Here is a 17,370-nt window from a genome sequence, read left to right as displayed (position 1 = left end):
CCAGAACATTTCCTTAAGGCCAGTTCTCCATATGTGCCTCTCCATAAGGAAACCAGGTCAAAGAGGGTGAGAAACTTGAAAATGTCACCTTGTTTATTCTTTCAGTGCTGAGCTCCAGAGCTGTGGGTTCAAAATATAATTATGGGCACAGTCCTAACAGCGAGTTAATGTTAAGGGTCGAAAATGTGCTGTAAGGTGGGGGAAGGGCTGGCGGTGGGCCGGCCTGGGAGCGGTTGGACAGGGAGAGGGTGGCAGGGCTGGGATCTGGCAGTTGTGCCAGATCCCAACCCCCATTCCTGGGGAGAACAGAGCAGCTTCAAGCCACTCCGCTCTCCTCGGACTTGTGCCACCTCCAGAGGTGGCGCAAGTCCGAAGAGACCCATTGGGGCCAGCAGCTCTTACCCAGAGGTAAGGGGAAAGGTTTCCCCTTACCTCTGGCTAAGCTGCTGATGGCCCCTATCTTGTGCCTCCTGGCTTGCCTGTTCCAGCACAGGACAGGATTGCACCCTATATTGAGAGTGTTGCAGAGGAGTAGTCTGGGAATGTCTGTACAGTTCATTATTGTATCATTGCTAGAGTATGTTTTTGTTTGTATATGTATCTTTGGTTCGGGTTTGCCAATGTTGTTTTATGCCAATAAAGGTTCTATACGTACGTACTTAGATGCCTTCTTTGATTCTGCTGCCCAAGAGAATTCTATCTGGTGTGGCGTCAGAACAGCCTGCCCTTGTTTTCTGGGAAAGGGCATTTCAAAATTGTCTGCCTGGGAAAGGGAATAGTAGTTCTAAGGCATGCGAACCCGAAGAGTACAAACAGGCTGCAACTTTCAGCCTTCTCACTTTGGTTAAACTTTTCCTTTGAATGCTGCAACCAGGTGACTTCAACTGCACTAACACTGAGTGCTGTTGTTCACTCTCCTGATACAGCAACTTGATCTGAACATCAAACCTAGTCTGCAGTGATGGAAGAAAATCAGGGCCTCCTTGCTCACAGAGATTCTTTTCATACCTGCACTTGTAAAAGTAGAAATGTCTGCTATGCCTTCCCCTGCAAATCAGTGCACAGGATCTAGACAGGGTGTGTTTTCACATGCAGAGAGAAAGTATTATGCAGTACAATTACCAAATACACAAGGCAGGATGTGTAGGCATCACAAGACATCAGCCAGCTCATAAACATGCATTAATGCAGTGTCTGAGATAACAGGAAGTAAACAATTAATCCTGCTGATAGTGGAGAAGAAAGGTAGTGGGAGGTTAGAGACTAGGGCTGATCTAGTTCAGTTGCAGGAAGCTGACCAGACCCTTCAACAACATTCAAGGAGGAACTGACAGGGAACTATCAAGGTTTCCCGGAAACTTAGTGCTAGGCAGATCTGAGATTTATAAGGAAACTTACTCCATCCCAAGAAGGAGACATCTTCCCACTGAGGAGAGGCAGAGGCAGAAGCAGTGGTGTTCAGATTGGGCACATCCTCTCAGGAAGTATGTGGTCCTCCTGGCGCTTGTATTCGGATATGATGTAGAGTTTTCTAAGACTCATCAAATTATGTGACCCCAAGTCCTTCTTTCTCCTGTTCCATGTAGTAACAAATGAGCTTGCAGTAATAGCCTATGGCTTTTGATTACTGTCAGATGGCAGGGCTGAAAAACTCTCGACCTGAGACTCTGGAAAATCTAACTTAGAAGAATGGATTAGCTGGATAAATAATCTGTCTCCATATTAAGCCGCATCATATGCAGTATAAGTCAATGTTTCAAAAAGGCCATTTTAAAAGATCATGTACTGGCATGTCAAGCGCATGGATACTGCTTATAAATAGGAGGAGGAGGAAAAGCATCATGGTAAGATACTATAAAATAATCATTCAAATTTATTTCATTTTTATAGTTTTTATTTATTTGCATTAATGCTCAGGGTGCTTTACACAGAGTGAAAAAAACAAGTCACTGTCCTGAGGAGTTGCAATCTGGATATTGGCACCAGGTAGACAACAGATATGGAGGTGGGGGAGATGGGGGAAATATGTGTGATTATTTCAGGTTCATATACCTAAGCATAGTTACAGCAAGGAAGAGACCTAAGGTGTTGGTCAAAGACAATGTGGGAAAGGTGGGTTTTAAGAAGGGATTTGACAGTAGCAAATGAAGAGTTCCAGGAGTTCCTTTTCCCTGCCAGGATCTTCTTGATCAAGAAGATCACATTTTCATGCCTTTTGCTGTAGTATATATGTGCTCCATGTCTCCACATCAGTCTTTTCATGTTTCTGTGGCAGCACTTTTGGACTGCAGCATTCAGACCTGCATTTTCTAAAGAACCACTAGAGGGGAATCAGCGACTGCATTCACAGTTTCTGTATCACTTGATTTTCTTTCTTTTCTTTTTTTCAAAGGAAGGGAGGTGGTTCAGAAATCTGCTTTACCAGGACAAAAATGGCAGGATATATAATACATTCTGCTTAGCACTCATCTAAAAATTAATTTGAATCTGAAAGCAAGTTAAATAGGTTTTTCTTTAAAAAAAAATACATTTCCTGGAACAAACTGGTTTTATTTATTTATTTTGCTATATTATACCCAATCTTTCAGCCTCAGCAGGTCCTCCTCTAGGCAGTTTAGAACCTTATATTACAAAAAAATTAAAATGCACTTAAACCTCAGTTATTCTGATACACCCTGAAGACAGCAGAAAGTGGTTTTCAGGGTCAAACTGTGGATTTTGCTCCAACAATGCAGGGAAAGAAATGGTTTCATGCACTGCAACCTTTCAAGGCCAGCCACTGCTCTGTTCTTATCTTCATCCTGGCTACAACTGATCCCTGGGGGAAGGCCGACAGGAGCCGAGGGGCATCCAGTTCGGGACTCCTCATCCCTATAGGAATAGGGTGGGGAGGTTAAAGAACAACAAGGTAAAGGCAGAGTAGGAGAAGAAATTGGGAATGGTAGCATGATGGGATGTAATAGAAGGTTTGGCACAATGAGAGGATGCAGGGACAAAGGAGCTAATAAGCAGCCCATCCTGGGGCATTCCATGTACAAATGCTTTTATGCAAATGCCCGATATCTCCGAGCAAAGATGGGAGAACTGCAATGTCTAGTGACAAGGGAAAACATTAACATAGTGGTCATAACAGAAACCTGGTGGAATGCAGAAAATCAGTGGGATAGCGCAATCCCGGGCTATAAACTCTACAGGAGGGACAGGGAGGGGCGTGTTGGAGGTGGGGTGGCCATTTATGTTAAGGAAGGGATAGAATCCAGCAAAGTAGAGATTGAAGGCAGGTTCGACTCCACCATAGAATCTCTGTGGGTTGAATTACCAGGCCTGAGGAGCGATGTAATACTGGGGGTGTACTATCGTCCTCCAGACCAGAAACTGGAAGGGGACCTTGAAATGAGGGAACAGATCAGGGAGGTGACAAGGAAGGACAGGGTTGTAATCATGGGGGACTTCAATTATACTCATATAGACTGGGTCAATTTGTGTTCTGGTCACAAAAAGGAGACAAGATTTCTTGACATGTTAAATGACTGTGCCTTAGAGCAGCTAGTCATGGAGCCCACCAGAGGACAGGTGACTCTGGATTTAATATTGTGCAGTACTCGGGACCTGGTTAGAGATGTCAATGTTACGGAGCCGTTGGAGAACAGTGATCATGCTGTGATCCATTTCAACATGCACGTTGGGGGAAAGAATACCAGGCAAATCTCTCACAAAAACCCTTGATTTCTGAAGGGCAAACTTCCCTCAAATGAGGAGGCTGGTTAGAAGGAGGTTAAAAGGGAAGGTAAAAAGAGTCCAATCTCTCCAGAGTGCATGGAGGCTGCTTAAAACAACAGTAATAGATGCCCAGCGGAAGTGTATACCGCAAAGGAAGAAGGGCTCCACTAAGTCCAGGAGGGTGCCTGCATGTCTAACCAGCCAAGTTAGAGAGGCCGTAAAGGGCAAGGAAGCTTCTTTCCATAAATGGAAGTCTTGCCCTAATGAGGAGAATAAAAAGGAACATAAATTGTGGCAAAAGAAATGTAAGAAGGTGATACGGGAGGCCAAGAGAGACTATGAGGAACACATGGCCAGCAACATTAAGGGGAATAATAAAAGCTTCTTCAAATCTATTAGAAGCAGGATACCCGCCAGAGAAGCGGTGGGCCCTCTGGATGGTGAGGGAGGGAAAGGGGAGATAAAAGGAGACTTAGAGATGGCAGAGAAATTAAATGAGTTCTTTGCATCTGTCTTCACGGCAGAAGACCTCGGGCAGATACCGCTGCCCGAATGGCCTCTCCTGACCAAGGAATTAAGTCAGATAGAGGTTAAAAGAGAAGATGTTTCAGACCTCATTGATAAAAGATCAATAAGACTTACTGAGTAAAGATAATAAGTCACCGGACCCTGATGGCATCCACCCAAGAGTTATTAAGGAATTGAAGAATGAAGTTGCTGATCTTTTGACTAAAATATGCATTTTGTCCCTCAAAATGGCCACGGTGCCAGAGGATTGGAGAATAGCAAATGTCACACCAATTTTTAAAAAGGGAAGGGGACCCGGGAAACTATAGGCCTGTCAGCCTAACTTCTATACCGCGTAAGATGATAGACTGCCTCATCAAAGATAGAATCTCAAAACACATAGACGAACAAGCCTTGCTGAGAGAGAATCAGCATGGTTTCTGTAAGGGTAAGTCTTGCCTCACAAACCTTATAGAATTCTTTGAAAAGGTCAACAGGCATGTGGATGTGGGAGAACCCGTGGACATTATATATCTGGACTTTCAGAAGGCGTTTGACACGGTCCCTCAACAAAGGCTACTGAAAAAACTCCACAGTTAGGGAATTAGAGGGCAGGTTCTCTCCTGGATTGAGACCTGGTTGAAGACCAGGAAACAGAGAGTGGGTGTCAATGGGCAATTTTCACAATGGAGAGAGGTGAAAAGCAGTGTGCCCCAAGGATCTGTCCTGGGACTGGTGCCTTCAACCTCTTCATAAATGACCTGGAGACAGGGGTGAGCAGTGAGGTGGCTAAGTTTGCAGACAACACCGAACTTTTCTGAGTGGTGAAGACCAGAAGTGATTGTGAGGAGCTCCAGAAGGATCTCTCCAAACTGGCAGAATGGGCAGCAAAATGGCAGATGCGTTTCAATGTAAGCAAGTGTAAAGACATGAACATTGGGACAAAAATTCAAAACTTCACATATAGGCTGATGGGTTCTGAGCTGTCTGTGACAGATCAGGAGAGAGATCTTGGGGTGGTGGTGGACAGGTCAATGAAAGTGTCGACCCAATGTGCGGCGGCAGTGAAGAAGGCCAATTCTATGCTGGGGATCATTAGAAAAGGTATTGAGAACAAAATGGCTAATATTATAATGCCATTGTACAAATCAATGGTAAGGCCACACCTGGAGTATTGTGTCCAGTTCTGGTCGCCGCATCTCAAAAAGGATATAGTGGAAATGGAAAAGGTGCTAAAGAGAGCAACTAAGATGATTGCTGGGCTGGGGCACCTTCCTTATGAGGAAAGACTACAGTGTTTGGGCCTCTTCAGCCTAGAAAAGAGATGCCTGAGGGGGGCATGATTGAGACATTATGCATGGGAAGGATAAAGTGGATAGAGAGATGCTTTTTACACTCTCACATAACACCAGAACCAGGGGACATCCACTAAAATTGAGTGTTGGGATAGTTAGGACAGACATAAGAAAATATTTCTTTACTCAGCATGTGGTTGCTCTGTGGAACTCCTTGCCACAGGATGTGGTGATGGCATCTGGCCTGGATGCCTTTAAAAGGGGAGTGGACAAATTTCTGGAAGAAAAATCCACTATGGGTTACAAGCCATGATGTGTATGTGCAACCTCCTGATTTTAGAAATGGCTATGTCATTTCTGGTGTGCTCCCTGGGACATTCCTGGTGTGCTCCTTGGGGCATTTGGTGGGCCGCTGTGAGATACAGGAAGCTGGACTAGATGGGCCTGTGGCCTGATCCAGTGGGGCTGTTCTTATGTTCTTACAACCAGTAGGCTCTGGTGCTGCTATCAGCTGACCAGGTTGTAGTCAATCCCATCATGCTTCCACAGTAGGTAAATTCCTTGTTCTCATATTTTCATTCTCTGAGCATCAGATATTCAGAATTGATTGATTCAAGCTCAATCCTATGGTGCCACTGCTTTGCCATAACTGATGTTCCAGCAGCGCAGTGCACTTTACAGCCATCACAGAACATGATGCGCCATATATAGAGACGTTCTTAAAAATTTTTAAGTGTTTTTTTGTTTAAGGTGTTTTAATTTTTTCCACAGATTTCATTTTTTTCCCACAGAGGGAAAGTGCAGAAAGCAGTATTATGTGTTATTATTCCAAGAATGCATTTTTATTAAATTATAATTATAAATTGTAATCACTTTAAAAGTTTACTAGGTAGGTGATATAGGTGGTATAGTGTCAGCAGGTTATAGGTGGTATAGTGTCAGCAGGTTAAATTATTTTTTTGCAGTTTCCCATGTTTTGTTTTTGCAGATTTCAAGTTTTCTTTTAAACAAAAATGAGAAGTACAGAAAGCATTGTTGTGTGTTTTTATTTCATTATCACTGAAAAATCACACTTATAGCCGTAGAGCATACCTTGTTGCTGCCACAAAGAGTGAGTGTCGGCCACCAGATGACAGCAGTGGGAACCCTGACACTAGAAAGTTGGAACAGGGGGCAGGGGGTAGGTGGTGGATGGAATGGAGTGGGGGTGAGCAGAATGGGGTGGGACCATGGTCGGGATGGGGGTGTGTTGAGGACAGGAAGGGTGCACTTATTGGGAGCCGCAGCTCCATTGATATCCCGATCCCTTTTCCCTGCCTTAATTCACCTACCTAAATCCACTTGGACTTGCCCAATCAAAATTGCTGGCATAGGTCCAAGTAGACCCATTGGGGCAGTGGAGGATAAGGCAACAGAACAATTATTCCCTTACCTAGAGGAGACCTCTGTAACTGTCCCTCATGCAGGATGAATACAGAATACTCCAGAATACAGAATTTTGGAGCAAACATGGGGGCAATCTGCAACAACAATGGTAGCCTCCCCCACGGAACGGTAAGTTCCGTCCATACAGGGGAGGGATTAGCGAGGGTGCTGGATTCAGCCTGTGGTCTAGAGTCTGGAGAGCCATGACTTAAATGAAAGATTTCAACAATCAGGTACCAATTTAGGTACTAGTAGTTCCTGGTACCTAAAAGACAGGTGTGGCTTGATGTGGCTCCCATCGCATTTGTAAACAGTGAGGACTCAAGAACCTTCTCTGCTGATGGGCCTTAGGACATTTTGGCATGAAGTTTTAGGTTGATCATATAAAGCTTAACATCACAGTGCCTCTCCACTGTGGCCTCATTTTCTGAACATCTATGCCTTTTTAAAATTTAATTGTTACAAGCCACCAGTAATCTTGTGGTTTGGTCATTGGCTGATGTCTCATTTTATGGTGATGTGTCTGGTTTTGCCTGTTGTTACTGAGAGAAACACAAGACGTCATAAACAGTGATAAAGTCAAACCAGACTTTGAGTTTGGTTGCTGGCCCCTGGATAGTGGAAGGTCAAACTACTGATGTTATCTTCCTATGTGGCCACTGCCTCCTCTTGCTCCCTTAGTCTTAGTCCCTTAGTCTTGCTTTCCTCAGTCAGCTTCCTCCACCTCGCTTCACTTTCTAGCTTGCAGTCCAGCAACTTGGCTTGCAGTCCTCACTGAGTTCACAAATGGCAGCCCAATTCTAGCCTGTGCTGGCGCAGCAGAGCCACACAGCCTCTGCTATATCCAGTGCTCTCTAGGAACAGGCTGGAGGTCTTCTTGGGGTAAGGGGATACTTTTTCTGCTTACCCTGAGTAAAGACCCAGCCTGCCCAATGGGACTCTTGGATCTGTGCCAGCTATTTACCTGGTGCAGGTCTGAGAAGCCCCATGTAGGGCATGTCAGGCCTGCTGATATTAAGCTTTTTATTTCTCCATTAAATGCTACAAAGGGGACAAGGAATGCTGGGAATATTGCCAAAGAGAAGGTCTCCACAAGGATATGCCATTCATCTTTCCACCTAAAAAAGAACAAACAAAGGTCAATATTTAACATCTTATTTCAGAATTGAAAGTGATTTTTTTTCTATCTAGCAGTATTTCTGAATTATCAGCCTTAAACACTAATCAGTATATTAGAATGTTCACACTGACTTAAGAGCAAAAGTGGAAAAATTCTAATTAAATCACCAGGGGGGATAGTTTCTTCCATATCTCACAAGCCCTAATAAAAACAGAGGCTGTTTTTGTCCTTAACAGACAGCTTGTTTGCCATCCTCAGAATTAGAAAAATATGGAACAATATCTGTCTAGAATTACCAAGGCTATTTCTTGAAATTGTATTTCCTCTCATTTAAACCAATTAATAGATTGTTTTCATTTAAGGAGCAGAAGGCAGAATCCTTCTGAGATGACAAGGACCTAGTCAAGATCAATTCCAGAACAAAAATCTGGTACATATAATATACCAGTACTGCCAGTATATTGTACACTATATACAGTATACAATACTGGTGTACTGGTATACAGTATACCAGTACTGTCAGTATATTAATATACCAGTACAGTCAGAATATACCAGTACTGTCAGAATGATAGACATTGTTAATTGGTCAATTAAAACCATATTATATTACATTCCCTCTTTCCTTGCCACCCAGCCACAGCCATTTGCTGTGGCCCAAACCACAGGAACCCATCTCCCTTTTCCTTCACTCTCCCAGCTTTCCCCCTTCTTTCACAATATCTCAAGGCCCCAATTTTCTGGCCCCAGTACCCTCTGGGTTACCCACCCACTTCCCCTGTGTGCTTTCTCCCTCTTCTTCCCCCCTCCATCTTTGCAACATTATTTGCCCCCTTTCCCTTTTAAGGATGTCCTCTTTTCCTCTTCCCTCTCCTGCACATAGCAAACACTTACATTTAGGACCTAGCTGTGTGAATGGCTAACAGCCCAATCCTGTCTGGTACTGGGCTGCCATGCACAGCCATTTACAACTGCAGAACAGAGTTTTGCTGTCATAAATAGCTACTGAAGGAGTGTGCTCTCTCAGTGGCCATTTCGGGAATGCTGCCATAAGAGGTAGCTGGCTGTCAGAGTGGGTAGCTCTGTAGACAGCATTTGTGCTCTGCCTCAAGTAGCCCCTGGGCTGGGGCCAAGCCTGGATTCAGCAACTAAATACTTCCACTGAACTAGGTTAGGGACCGAGCAGACAAATGCATTACACCTTTTTATTACACTGACTGACCTCTGTAGATAGTGGATGCTTAATCCAGCTTCAGCATTGGTAATAGATCTGAGCATTACTGCCTTTGGCATTCAGACAGATAATCCCGGAAATGTTCTGTGAGTCATTTTCCTCAAGGTATATAAAGTATCACTTTTCTAACAATCCGCTTTCCGAAGAAGAAGTAATGATCTATTGAGGGAGATATAATTTGCTGACGCATTCTGTCATCTAACAAAAGGAATTTGCTTTTCCTTTTAATGACTGGAAACAAAGTGAAACGCCAGGCAGCTCATATCCCTGGGTAATACAATGAACACTACTGCTACCATTATTTTGTAAGTGACTCAGAGTTTATAGGCAGTTTAGTCGCAAAGATTTTATTATTTCAGAAAGACCATAAGTCAAGCACTTTGTTGCACACCGCCCAGCTTTCGATGCCACAAGAAGATCTTAGTGTCACAACAAAATGGTTAATGAAATATGAAGTCATATCCCTCCCTGGCTAAGGAACACTTCCTTCCTTCCTTCCTTCCTTCCTTCCTTCCTTACTTACTTACTTACATTAAATAGAAGAATTGGAAACATCTGACCAAAACTGTCACCACCTGTTTCTGGCTACAATTCTTTTCTCTTATGACGCACTGGCCACTATCTGCCAAGCTTTTTTTCACCCAAAGACAGGCAACCCCATCCAATGTAACTTTCCTGGTGCCAATGCATTCGCAGCAATGGGGTGTGCACTGCATCCCATGGGGAAGTTTTGTGTCTTGAAGGCCTCCTCAAATTAAGGGAACATTTGTTCCCTAGCCCTGGGAGCAAGCCTCCACTGTCCCAATGGGTGTGCTCAAACCTGTGCCAGGGACAGGATATTGGCACAGCTGCTGCCACCAATAATTGACCTTTCCCACCCATGGCATATCCCCAACCCTGCCCTGGTCCCTGCGCTGTTCTGCCTCCTACCTATCCACTCCCACCCACCAGCACCCCGCACCAACTGGCCAGCAGCAGGGCTTCCACAGTGGCAACTGTTGCCTGGTGCCCACTATTCACTATTTTGTGGTGTTCAGGCTGCGCTGTATGGTGAATCACATTTTGTGACAGCTGTAAAATGTTCTGAGCCTCTGGAACGAACATTCTGGTGACACAGTGGCAGGATAGGATTGGAGCCTTAGATTTGTATCCAAAAACAGGGAGATATGTCTGAGTCCCAGTGAAGTTAACTAGACGGGCAAACCAATCCTGAGCTGCCTGGAGCTGTGGGACCTGGCAGCTCTCTCAGATCCAGAGCCTGCCACACTACCGTGGGAGGCTCCTCGGGAGAAGGGGACATTCGTCCCATTCCCCCAGGTAAGGGAAGTAGCCCTGCAATGGGGCTAGTGGCAACTGTTTGGTCGCCGCTAAAGTGAAGGCGCTTGTGTAGGGTGCGCAGCCCTCCACGAGTGCCTAGGATCCTGCAGAGCTCGGCTCCGCGGATCCTCCTCTCCCCCACCCCCGAAACGCCCCTCCCATGCCTCCCCCCTCCCCAGAACGCCTCCCCCACCCCCAACCACACCCCCATTCCCCGTTCAGCAGCCCGATGGTCACAGGCACTGCCGAGCCGCGGAGCGCCGGTGCCTGCCAGGCAGTGGCTCAGTGCCGGCCGGAGCTGAAGCTCCCTGTGGTGGGAGCCCGGCAGTAAGGCCCGCAAACGTGCCTTACAGCACGTTTGTGACTGTGGTCCGCACCGTGGAAGCCCTGAGAGTCCAATCCTATGCACATCTACTCAGAAGTAAGTTCCTTTATAGTCAATGAGGCTTACTCCCAGGAAAGTGTGCATAGGAGTGTAGCCTCAGCTAGTCATGACTAACTTGTTTTAGTGGTGCTTAGTTATGATTAACTTTCTTTGGCTACAACCCAAACGTTTTCCTTGTAAGTTCTTTTCATTTCCTTTCTTCCATCATTAATGCACCAACTTTAAAATTCACAGAAAATAAAGGTACTTTGTTTTTCTCCACTCCTGTGCTTTTCTATTCTCCATGGAGAGCCAAACTACACAGTACATAGAATTCTGTTGAACTTTTCCCTACCTTGTTTGCTTGTTTTTAAGAAAATGAAAAGCCGCTGGTGGAGGGTGCTGTGAAGAATAGAAAAAGGGTGGGTGGGGAGTAGGCGTGGAGCCATTTTACTGCTGGTCATTTTTCCTCTCAAGATCAGGGTCATCTGCTTTTCTTCCTGCAGTTCAATCTCCTCTATCTTTCTCCCTGAAGGCAGGAAACCAGCATAAGGAGGGGGGACAATTGCTGAAGAAACCCTGCTTTAGAAAACACTGTCAAAGAAAAGTTACATGGAACTCTGTAATGTGTAGATTGGCCTGGAGACACTCTCTGTTGCTCAGTGTCGGTGCTACAAATCAGATGCGATGCTGTTGTGACAAGTTCTTCACAAAATGGTCCTAATAGATGGTTTAGCAAATCCAAATAGATCACGATGACAGCAGCGCAATCTTTTAGCCCTGTTCAAATGGGGTTGAGTTATCCGTCCCCTCTGAAATCTTACTCCCTGAAGGAAGAAGAAAAGACTCCGTCGGAGCATGTGGACTGGCTGGTAGTGTGGAACCACGGCAATAGCTTTTAATAACATTATAAATAACACACCCATTAGCCGGGTATGTTAGCAAAAGGAAGTTGTTTGTTGGCTCTTTTGGAAATGGGCAATAAATCTAATTGTGCTTTCTGACATCTCCAGGCCCTGTTTTGGCAGCAAGTAATAGTGGTTCACAGAGCATGACTTCTCTGTTCTCGCCGCAAAGAGGACTGGCACAGCTGGGTTTAACGAGCAGACTGGCTTCTCTCTTCAGGCAAAATCCTGTCATTGGCCACACCGATTCAGTAGGATTTCAGATTCTCAGGTACTGAAATGTGTCATATGAGTCATTTTTTCAGGTGTGTGTGTGTGTGTGTGTGAGAGAGAGAGAGAGTATCCATCAAATAAACCTAGCATTGTTTGAGGTAATTTCTGGAAGGATTCCACTTCTCACATGGACCTAATATAGTATTAGCATTTTCTGGACCTCATGCAATGGGCATTCAAGATAGTAACTTCCCCAAACATCCCACATCATAAAAAAGCTTTATTTATGGTGTTCGCTTCATGATAGTTTTTTTTTAATTTTTCCACAAATGCTGGTCACTGCAGTTGATGTTGCAGATTCTGACTCAGAGCCCAATCCTACGCAACTTTCCAGCACTGATGCAGCCACAATGCAGCCCTGAGGTAAAGGAGCAAACATTCTCTTACCTTGAGGAGGCCTCCATTACTGCCCCCCCCCACTGCAGGATGCAGTGCATGTCTTGTTGGCACAGCTGCAGCAGTGCTGGAAAGTTGGAGTGGATTGGGCCATCAGTTCAGAAAACATGCCTAATCACAGTTAAGGAACATTAACTGAGGTGATGTCTAAACTGACAAACCATGGCTTGTGATAGGCCAGCCCACCAGAATCATAAACTGTGGTTGGAAATGGGTTTGTAAGCAATGGTTTATACAAGCAATGGTTGGTGCCTATATTGGCAAACCATAGTTGCAGCCATCATTATGCCCCAGAGGCTTCTGCACAACAGAAGTGGGAGTGCTGAAAAGACTGAAAAGGAAAACCAAAGTTGTAGCTCTAAAAGATCAGTTACATGGTGTAACTGTGGAAATTCAAACCATAGTTTGTGATTTAAACTATGGTTAGCACAAGCTATAGTTTGGTGTGATGCCTGCAATACAAACAGCACACCAAGCTATAGATTGCGCAACCATTTTGTGATGAGTATGCATATGTGCACTCCTTCTGAAATCTTACCTTCCATTCTTTTCTTGGAATAACCTTTGGTATCAACAAAAGATGTTGCTAGCAAGGGAAATATGAATACTAGACATCAGGAACACCATTTTAGGGTGGAGAGGGAAGATAGAGAGGGTTCAGAAGTCTCCAGTCAGCCACGTACAGCATTATGAGGTTGAGAAGCAGGGGAAAGCCATGGTCACCTGGAGGTTGGAGGCAGCCAGATGTCACCCATGTGCTAGCACAACCCCCACCACCACCACCAACTGGCCCATGCTTTACCTAGGAACTAGTTATTTGGCCAAGATACCACAATAGCCTTAAGACAGAGGTGTCAAACAGCTGGGTATCATGGACACTCCTGGGGACTCTGGTTGTGACACTTATGCAGAGTCCCTGGGCATTGCATGTCACCTGGACATTTAGCAGGTGGGTGATGTGGCCTGAAAATGCCAGGCCCAGGTTGTGGAGGCTTTGGGCAGGGTCATGTGGGCTGTGATTGCCATGGAACAATGCCACAAGGTTATTCTGGTACCTCTGGTGGTGGCCTAGGGGGGTGTGGAACCACCTTTTGGGCATCCTGGCTGGCATGCTGGCTCAGGATGTGGGGGTGGGGTGGGGTGCTGGCCATGGCCATGAGCATTGGTGCCTGCTGGTGAGATTGGTGCCCACTATGCCCTTGGACATGTGACCAGGAAGCCAGTCAGTAGCCCCTCTCCCCTGTCTTTCTTTGCCTCTCTCCTGTTCCCTCTGCCTATCTTCTCCCTCCCCCACTTTCCCCCATGAATCCTATGTGCAGCTTTACTGTGGCAACACTTGTTGTGGGTGGCTTGGCAGTGTACCAGGGTACCAATGCCATGTATGTCCTCCAGGGTTGGCATGAGGCTGATGCAAAGTGTGCCTTGTGGTTGAGGCTGTGTGGGCACAACATTTTCTAGCAGGCAATAGCATGTGTGGACACCACCTGTGGTGGCAGCACATCTTCCATGGTCTCTTCAGTCATGTAATCTGCTGTGGGCTTAGTCCTACTTAGGTCTCCTAAGGGGTGGGCTTTGTTGCATGATGCATCCCAGGGAGCTTCCTGAACAGAAGTGGCCCATGGGACCTCCTCAGGTGCAGTGCAACTTGGCTGGTTTTGTCAGACTGTTTTTGTTTCCAAGGGGGTGGGGCTGGTGCCTGGGTATGGGCTTGGCAGATGACTTTGCAGTCCATTGGGCAGGTTTGGGGACTGCACTTGCACACACATAGCTTGGTGGCAGGGCTGTCATGGCATCTATGTTGTGACTAATGATGGCATTTGAAAGGCATTGTGTTGCTCGGCTGGCTGCACCAGGAGGACATGGTTCAGGCCCTAGTGTCTCCTCCCCCATCTTTGCTGGCCAAGCTTAGGATATGTCAGACTTCGTGCCAGCATCTGTGCAGCCTCTGAATATGACCGGGCCTTTAGTTCAACCCCCAAGACCTCTCTTAAGCTATGGACAGGTAGTTGGACTTGACCGATAGACAGGTGTGAGCACAATCCAGCAGGATGTAGGTATTTTCCTCCTGGTCCATTGTTTTTCCAGGACTTGATGTCCACCACACTGGCAATGTCATTCCATGTCTGAGGCTGAGCCTTTCTTATGGACACTGAAGTCATAATGGCTGGTTGTACTAGCTGCTTTTGTTTGCCCAGCCAGCATCATGTTACATACACACAGGGGTTTCACCATTAGAGTGAATCAATCATCACAAAAGGGTAGGACATTTGAAAACTACCTACATTTCATGAAGGTATGAGCAAATTGTCCTGGGTTGACCACAGTTCCAAACCTAGTGCTCTTGAGCCAATTCTCAGGACTACTTCTTACCCCATTATATTGTAGTACACTTCTCATCAACCTTTTCAAATGAGGTTCTATGTCTTACCACAGCCTGCTGTTGGGGACCCACTTTTAATTTCATATGTTTATATTTCTGCTTCTCCCTGCTCCCATCATCACTACTTCCTGTCTACTTCTCTCCATTCTCCCATTACCTACTAAAAAAAAATCTTTTTTTAAAAACAAGATTATTATTATTATGCAAAATATTAGAGACTTTCTGGCATCTCTTTCTCCCTTGAGTGACTTGAAAGAAAGTGGAATTATACTGTAATGGCAAAAGTGCCTGCCTTTATATGGGTATAGGAAAAGCAGCAAAAATGCTTTTCCCATACCCATATAAAGATTGTCACTTTTGTGATTAATTGGAAGCCATTTATCATATCCTGCATAGTTATTCTTTACTACTAGGTGTATTTTCATTTTCTTAATGTGATGATGTATTGAACTATTTATTTTTTATTTTTCACATTTTTATACCACCCTTCCTCCAAAGAACTCAGGGCGGTTTACACAGCTGCTCCTCCTCTCTTTCTTGTCCTCACAACAACCCTGTAAGGCTGAGAGAAAGTGACTGGCCCAAGGTCACCCAGGACGTTTTGTGGCTGAGGGAGGATTTGAACCTGGATCATCCAGGTCTAAGTCCATCTCCCAAACCACTACACCACCCTGGCTCTGACACTGCATTAATGTACAAAGTCATTGTCTATCTGATTCTGTCAAGACTCTGTAGCTAAATTTAAGGATTTGTAAACTTGCAAATATGCCGATAATAAAAAAGACAACAGATAATTGTCATGATTGATTTGCCTTGATTTAATATTTATGCCTGTAATACAAGTCACTTGATTTAATATTTGTGCCTGTGATGCAAGTTACTTTAGATAACCTCACCCAATAGAGGAAGACCAGCAATGTAGAGGATAGAATGTTGGAGTCAGCCTAGGAAGAGCTGATCCCTACTCTCATTGTGTGACTGCAACCCAGTTTAGCCAAAGTCATTAGGATACTGTGGGGATAAAATGAGAGAGTGGCTAAATGTACACACACACACACACACACACACAGACTATTTGGGGGAAAAGGTGGAACCACAATATAATGAAAAGTAAAATCCTGTGCTGACATTTGAGAGAGTTTCAGCTTCATGGTTGGGGATACTTTTTTTTTTTTTTAAAGAAAAGAATACTGTATATACTAATCAAAGCAACTTTGGGGAAAAGGTTTGTCTTTTAGCAATTTATATGTGTATGTTGAAACACAGATATTTGTTTTATCTTGATTATACCAAGTCAAATGAGGGGAATTTAATCATTATTTTTTTACTGCTTTAGGGGTGGGCCAAAGCGTGATGTCATTACACTCAAATTATTTTCACATGTGAAGATTAAATTTCTGAAGCAGCAGGATGCCCACTTATTTTAAGTGGTGGCTTCTACTCTACTTCTACTCTAGGTGACTCTCTAGCCTGCCAATGCCCTTGATATGCAAGCCCTGATAAAGGAGGAATGAAAGAAGTCATGCAAAACTACCAGTAGGTTGACTCCCTACCCTCTGCTAAATTATAAATCACTGTAAGTGGATAGGTATGAAAAGCATCTCCGTTTGACTAATGGATATTAAAAGGAATGAAATCTTGCACTAGCTGCATAAAGCCACCTCTCAAGAAACCACATAAACATGAGAGAGAATTAACAGGGGAGGGGGGGAATGGGAGTGTGGCAAGAGGAGAGATGATAATGAGTTCTATTCCCCTGATTTAAATGCAGCAGTGGTTGTGAATGAATGCCCTCAAGGCTTTGGTTCACAAAAATGTGCTTCTTTTGAATAAATTAGGTGGGCTTTGAGTAAAATCAAACCTCTTCCTACCTCCACATTAAACCTCTGAATTTTTCTTCTAGAGAAGTCAAAGATTTTTCATCTTGGGATTTACACTTACAGGTGTGAGGAGAGCTGTTTAACTCTCTCCACACCCTCCTCCCAATTGATTTCAAAAAGGTTTGGTTTGTCCCTTTCATCATGCAATTAATTCAGAGCAAATGAGCAATGATAAATGATACAAGAGACAAGTTTGTAAAATAGTGGCACCTGTTTAGTACATACTGGAATGTTTGGAATGTGATAGCTGTAAAAAGAAATAGGATCACTGGATATAACATTCCATGCATTCCAAAGACATCCTGTTTGGGAACCTTAAAGATCTGTGGCCCAATTTCATCCAACTTCCCAGTGCTGAAGCAGCCGTGTCAACAGGGCATGTGCTACATCCTGCAGTGGGAAGGGCAATCACAGAGGCTTCCTCAATGTAAGGCTGCAGTTTTCAAACCCACAGGGAGTTTCAATCCCACAATAAGTCTTTGCGGGGGCAGGGGGAGGCAGCGGCATGATCCCCAGGATCGTGCCGCTCAGGGGGTCTGCAGGGGCTTGGTGCA

The sequence above is a fragment of the Tiliqua scincoides genome, chromosome 1, assembly GCF_035046505.1.
Source record: "Tiliqua scincoides isolate rTilSci1 chromosome 1, rTilSci1.hap2, whole genome shotgun sequence".
Classification (NCBI taxonomy): Eukaryota; Metazoa; Chordata; class Lepidosauria; order Squamata; family Scincidae; genus Tiliqua; species Tiliqua scincoides.
The sequence above is the reverse complement of the archived record's forward strand: the minus strand, read 5'-3'. Positions refer to the sequence as shown.